This window comes from Euphorbia lathyris, chromosome 1 (genome assembly GCF_963576675.1).
Source record: "Euphorbia lathyris chromosome 1, ddEupLath1.1, whole genome shotgun sequence".
NCBI lineage: Eukaryota > Viridiplantae > Streptophyta > Magnoliopsida > Malpighiales > Euphorbiaceae > Euphorbia > Euphorbia lathyris.
Genome location: NC_088910.1, coordinates 125,165,562 through 125,172,597, shown reverse-complemented (window position 1 = coordinate 125,172,597; position 7,036 = coordinate 125,165,562). Strand labels below are relative to the sequence as shown.

Below are 7,036 nucleotides of genomic sequence, written 5' to 3'. Positions count from 1 at the left end.
CTTGATAAAATAAAGTTTGTGGATAACTAAATTTAATAAGTATGCATCAATATATTTTTATGTGGGGGCATATTTTGAGCAAGAAAAGTAACTCTAATTATTGTATAGTTTACATTAAAAATTCATAAATAATAATTTTGGGATGGAAGAAATGTATGCTTACATTATTTTTTATTCAGTTAATTGCGCTACAAAGTGCTCAAATAATTGCTTCATTATTAAATTATTTTGGCGCAACCCTTAATTGTCTTATTATTAATTGCCACCAAACTTATAATTGAATATTTAAATGGATATTATATTAATTAAGAATATTTATAGTTATAGGTATAGATTTATGATATGTGAGCTTTGCTTTTTTAAAGCATTGTGGTAACCTAATTGTTAGGTAATACTTTCTATGAAATTATCTAAAAAGTTTAATCGTTGCTTAAATTTATGGGACATCTTGTTAGTTCAGTAAACTTATTTGCAGTGACTAATTGACCATTTCGATTTATTTAAAATGATTTATTAACCTTCTAAACTGATTTATGATGATCTATTGACGCCCTTAACTTGTTTAAAATGATATACATTTTAATTCATCCAAATATGATCTTATTTGTCACGTGGATATAAAAAAGTTAATTATATCACTTTATACAAATTCAATAGAATAGGCTAACAAAATTCGTTGTAAATTCAATAGACTAATTGGCTTTTTAAGCTAAGTTAAGGAGGCTCCTAATGTATTTAGCATACGTTCTTGATTCTAAACAAATAAGCAGGGGGCTATAAATGAGATGAGCTGCTCATGAACGGTTTGGTGTTCGGTTCAATAAAAGTCCAATCATGTCCGGCTCAATTTATAAATTAGTTGTGTTTGAACACAGCGAAACTCGACTCGAAAACTCGCAAAGATGCTTAGTTATAGGTTCATAAACAAACTTGATTATAATGTTCATGATCACACTCGTGCGCAAGTTTAGTTTGACTACTTTTTAGTAATAGTATTTTTATAAATAGGTAAATGTAAAACAATGTAGTTTTATGTAAACTTTAGTTGTGTAAGCTTTAAAACTATGTAGCTTTGTGTTAAAAAAAATTCAAATCAATATAATTAATGAATATGATTAATAAATTGTTCGCAAGCGAAGTTCACAATCAACGAGCAATTCATAAGCAAAATATTGAGTTCGAACATGCCAGAATCTCGGTATCGGCTCAGCTCGACACAAATAAGCATGAAAACTTATGCTCAAAAGGTAGAGAAGGGGGCACAAGAGTTTCGTCGTATTTTTAGTTACCAAAAGACAGTCTTTCAGTTAGTGTACGATTATATGATACATCGGACGTGTAGTATATATTCCATTTTAGAGATATCGTATTTGTATTTCCAAATTTAGAAATTTGAAGACCAACTATTCTTAACCAACATTGTCAAAATTTTTGCACCTCTAGAATTTATAGCATGGCTCCACCATTGTTTGAGTACGTCAACGAATAAAGTATGATGTCATTTTCATATCTTTATTTGTTTATTATTGGAATCCTCATCTCGTCTCTTTCTCCTAACAGGTATATATTTTGAATTCCATTATCATCCTATTTAATTCGTAGGTACCCGTACCTATTAAAAATCAACAAATAAATCAAATATATTACAAATTTAATGAAACATGGGTAATTAAAATAGATATTTCACAAATTTAACAAATCATTCACAAATTTAATAAACAAATTCAAATTCAAATACTTAAAACTATAAATAACTCAAATCAACAAGAATGTAAAAGATATTTTAAAATATTGTTTATTTTCCTCCATTTTGGATAGCAGGTATATATGTGACGATATTTCTTCACATTCACGTCCCTGATACGATCAAACGGGTGATCAAACCCACACTCTTCGAGCGAGTGCTAGCTCTAGAGAATTTGAGAAGGAAATTGAGAATTATTATTGATTTGCATACCCCAAACAGAACAATAATCAAACTATTTATACTATGCTAATCCCTAATTAAGAAAGGAATAGCAGAATCCTAATTACGAAAGAAAACAGAATCCTAGTTGAACACTACTTCCTAGTTGTTTGCCTTGCAATAAAAGACTAACAATTAATAGAATCCTAATTAAGCACAAAATCCTTGTGCCACACTGGGACCCGCTTTTCCCGAATTGGTCGACGACCTTCAGTCGCTGTTATAGCCACAGCAGGCGTAACACTCTCCTCCCCTTCCAAATTCACCTTGTCCTCAAGGTGACACTGAGGATACGCTGCACGAAAGTCCTGCAACCATTCCCATATTGCATTGTCGGGTGAACTCTGAGACCAAGTAACCAAAATCTGATCGGCTAACTTCCCATTACGAAGAACTTGTCGTGCATCACAGATAGCTAAAGGCTGCTCCTCATGCCGTCCCCTCTCCAAATCCGTCGGTAGCTCACCAACAGCAGAAACAATCGGTACCTGATACGGCTTAAGAAGAGATGCGTGAAAAACTGGATGAATGCGACTAGTTGATGGCAAATCCAATCTATAAGCCACAACCCCAATTCGCTCCTTCACCACAAATGGCCCATAGTACCTTTTAGACAGCTTGTTGGAAAGGCGATTCGCCACTGACAGCTGCCGATAAGGTTGTAATTTTACCAAAACCTGATCGCCCACTGAGAACTCAATTTCCCTCCGCTTGCGATTAGCCAGCATTTCCATTCGGTGTTGGGCCTCTAACAAATTTGCTTTTAATCGTCGCATAAGAACATCGCGCTCCAGCAGCAAATCTTCCACGGCATCAATACGAGAAGCTCCGTGCTCGTAAGGTATCAGTACCGGCGGAAGCCTCCCATACAAAGCCTGAAAGGGAGACATTTTAATACTACTGTGGTAACTAGAATTGTAACAATATTCAGCCCATCCAATGAATGAACACCATAGCTGTGGACGCTCAAACACCATCGATCATAGATGTTGCTCTAGCCCTCGATTAACCACTTCCGTTTGTCCGTCTGTCTGTGGATGATAGGAAGTGCTGTGCTTTAATTTTGTTCCGCTAAGCTCGAACAACTGCTTCCAAAATTTGCTCAAAAAAATGGCATCCCTATCTGACACAATCGACTTAGGGAACCCATGATGCTTAATGACAATATCCATAAATAATTCGGCAACTTTCCGCGCATTAAACGATGAAGGAAGAATACCAAAGTGAGCATATTTGGTTAATCGATCCACAACCACCAGTATAACCGAATTTCCTTTAGATGAAGGTAGTCCGGTAATAAAATCCATAGTGATATCTTCCCACACGGCTTCAGGCTGAGGCAATGGCTGTAAAAGTCCCCCAAGAGCCTGCGTTGAATACTTCGTCTGCTGACAGACCAAGCACCGTCGAATGTAGTCTTCCACCATCCTCCGCATTCCCTTCCAATAAAAAACCGCCGAGAGACCTATCATCATTTTTTTAATTCCGCAGTGCCCTGAATACGGTGTGGCATGGAATTCATGCAGTAGCCACTCCTTAAGTTTCGACTGCTCTCCAAGGACATATCGATTGTTAAACAACACAAGACCGTTCTGCTGTCGAAACCCTTCAATCACTTCACCTCGAGATAACCTATCGTTCAACTTGCACAACTCTTCCAGGGACTCATTCTCGCCTCTCAACTCCTCCAAAATGCCGAGGACCGGTCTGCTTAAGGCTAAGAAAGCTGCATGTATTGCTCCCTCCTCCTCATGGACGCGTGATAATGCATCAGCCGCCTTATTAGTGTTACCTGGCTTGTATTCAATGTCGAAATCATAACCCAAGAGCTTACGGACATAAAGCTGTTGAACCGGGGTTTGGATTACTTGTAACATCAGTTCCTTAATGCTCTTATGATCTGTCCGAACGATGAATTTTCTGCCCAGAAGGTACTGTCGCCACTTGTAAACCGCCTCAACTATTGCAAGCAATTCTCGTTGGTATGTTGAAGCTGCTCGCATCCGGGGTCCCAACTTCTTGCTAAAATAAGATAACGGGTGCCCTCCTTCACTACTAGAAAAATCCTATTTACTGACGGAAAATTCCGTCAGGAAACGCCTAATTTCCGTCAGTAAATCAATTTACTGACGGAGTATTGACGGGAAAAAAACGTGGATAAATTGCACGTCAGAAATTTGTTCTGACGGAATGTTGACGGAATAAACTGACGCTCCTCTGACGGAATTTCTGTCAAAATGTTCTGACGACTTTACTGACGTTCATAAACGTCAAGTATGTCTGACAGTATATTTGACGGACTTTATTCCATCAGCATCATTATTCCGTCAGAAAACATATTTTGACGGAATTTTTGGTCTGTTAATTAAAATCAAATTTTTACATAAATAATAATATATTAGCACTGATTTCATAATTACAATTCATAAATAAAATATTATTACATATAAGATTTGGATTGAAGGGAGCTTACTATATCTACAAATGCATTTTTCTTGTAAGCCATATACATAAAATATGGAAAAGTCAAGTGAAGTAAAAATGGAAACTTAAGTATTTAGGACACAATTTTAGATAACCAACCTGAGTTTGGGTGCAAAATAACAAGCATGTGCGCATCTTTGGATTGAAGTAGTGTTTAGGTACAAAATATGCAACAATGATGGCACCAAGAATCTAGTTGAAAATAAAATATATGAAATAAATCATTCAGGACCTATCACCTATATCAACCTTCCTATCAACAAATAATTTGAAATTATCTAGTAAAGAAAAGGCACATTAGAATTGCTAAGAAAATTATTATCAAGTTCTTATCTGAAGCTGTCAAATCCAGAGACATGATAAGCAGCCGATGGTGATATAGGCATAGAAGTTGGTGGGTCTCGAATTAGACAAAAAAGACGCATTAAAAATAATCACACATGGGTAGCATCTAGTTCTACCTGATATCCAACTGCTGGTTTGATTTTAGACGTGAAAGCTCCTGCTCCAGTCATTAGAGTTCATCCTCTTGGCACTAGAAGAAGTATGGATGCACACACAAGCAACTATAACCTGAATGGAACTCCTAAAAAAAATTAAGCTGCCAAAAAAGCTATGGAAGCAGCCCAACATTTCTTTGCAAGTAAAGATAAACAAAAGGTATATAGGACCATCAAAAGGATTACTGGCAGGAGAGGAAAATAATAAAATTACATAAATTCCAGGAAGTCTACAATTTAAGGCCATAATAAACTTGCAGCTTTCAAAATGCTATATATAGCAACAAATAAGAGAGCGAAGCATCTAATATATGAAGATACATGATTAAATTATAACAGAATGTGTAACCAAAAAAAATAAAAATTATAACAGAGTTTTCAAATCACAACCAAATTAAGTTCAGGTAAAGATATGCAATTAGCTAACTTCTAGGATCTATGAAAAACATATACTTGATTTCAAAAGTGACAAGAGCTAAAAGAGCTACTACATTTCCTCTTCCTAGTCTCTACATAATTTTAACAAACATGAAACATCAACAAGCATACTTTGCAATACTCCAAAGAGCATTAAACTATCTCATATTTGCAACATTAGAATGAAATCAAGTCATCATTTCTATCAAAAAAGAAGATTCAAATTGATAAAAAAAACATTAGAATATATATTAAAAAAAGGGTGGTCCGGTGCATTATGCGTCCCCGCTTAAACGAGAGTCTGGGAAGAGGTCCCACCACAAAGGTGTACTGGGGGCAAGTCTTCACCTGCCAATATTTTGGCAAGAGACCGCTCCTAAGACTCGAACCCGTGACCTCTCAGTTACACGACAACAATGTTGCAAAGTTGTTTTTCTTACTACAAATTTATCACTAAACTGATATCCTCCAAACCATAGCTTAACATGGAAGAATAAATAACCTATTAGATTTGAATTTTACAAGTAACAGGGAAACAGAAGTGAACAGATAATCCAAAAAAAATTATAATTGCCCACTATTAATAATTTATAGTTGGACCAAAAAAAATTGAAACAACAAAATAGGTCAAGAATAGATGACCTGAAACAGTGCAGGGTTGACCTAGAAGAATCTATTTTTTAGCTTAAAGAACCAAGGTTGAAAATCTGCTCTCCTGCAAAAGAAGAATAATGACAAATTATATTGTGTTATACTAAACATCATAAAATTCATCTGAATAATAACTTTTAAGGTGCAAATGAACTTGGTAAAAGTAGTTTATGTGTCCAACTGACCTTATTTGCTTTCTTTGAAAGCCTTTCAATGGATTTTTGACCATTTAAAACTAGATCCATCAAAACTTAACACCTTGGACTTTCTGAGTGAAAATCCATGGTTTGAACTTTGTGTACAAAGTGTGAGCAGCAATTTATTACTGAAAAAAAAGAGCTAGCTAAGTTTAGTACAAAGACAAATACAACAAAGCTGAAAAAAGAAGATATAAAAACAATTAAGAAATATATGTAAGTTATACCACATTGTAGATGAAGAACTACTAATCAAACTGGAACTGTGGGGCTTCCCCTGCAAATCATTAAGAAGAGTCTGCGGTAGTCTTTCATCTCCATTGGATTGTCAATGAACAGTAGAGTGAAATCGTTGGTTAGATGGGTGTCATCGTTCAGAGAAAGTGATGCAGAATCGTTGATGGTGAGAGCGGAGAGATCGTTATTGAGTGTTGAAGTCTGGATTGAAAGGGTAGAAAGAAGCAGAGCTTCACCCGAGAGAGATCAAGAAGAGAGAAAGAATGGGGGGTTGGCTGCGCAAATGTATTGTTAGGGTTGAGTTTAAAGTACCTTTTATTGAGATAAAAGAGAATGAGTTTTGACCATTGGATTATAAGCAATCAATGGCTAAGATTGTTTTCAAGCAATAGGTCAGGGATTTGCAGACATAGTTAATATGGTGTTCTTTTTGCATAAGTTAAAATCAATAATCATTTGTATAAATATAATTTACAATAAAAATAATTTGAGATTAACCAAACCCATAATATATAAATATGATAAATATATTTAATGTAATTTACAGTACATGTTTTTTGGATGAAAATATCAAAATATTAAAA

General features: G+C 35.3%; 1 long non-coding RNA gene across 1 annotated transcript; it reads right to left on the bottom strand.

Moving 5' to 3' along the window:
* Positions 1-4,272: 4,272 nt before the first annotated feature.
* LOC136214856 (uncharacterized) lies at positions 4,273-6,723 on the bottom strand. The gene is made up of 3 exons (XR_010681928.1): positions 6,443-6,723; positions 6,204-6,343; positions 4,273-6,082 (listed from the first exon to the last, which is right to left on the bottom strand). It is a non-coding gene; the product is annotated as an uncharacterized lncRNA (long non-coding RNA).
* Between the last annotated feature and the right edge of the window lie 313 nt (positions 6,724-7,036).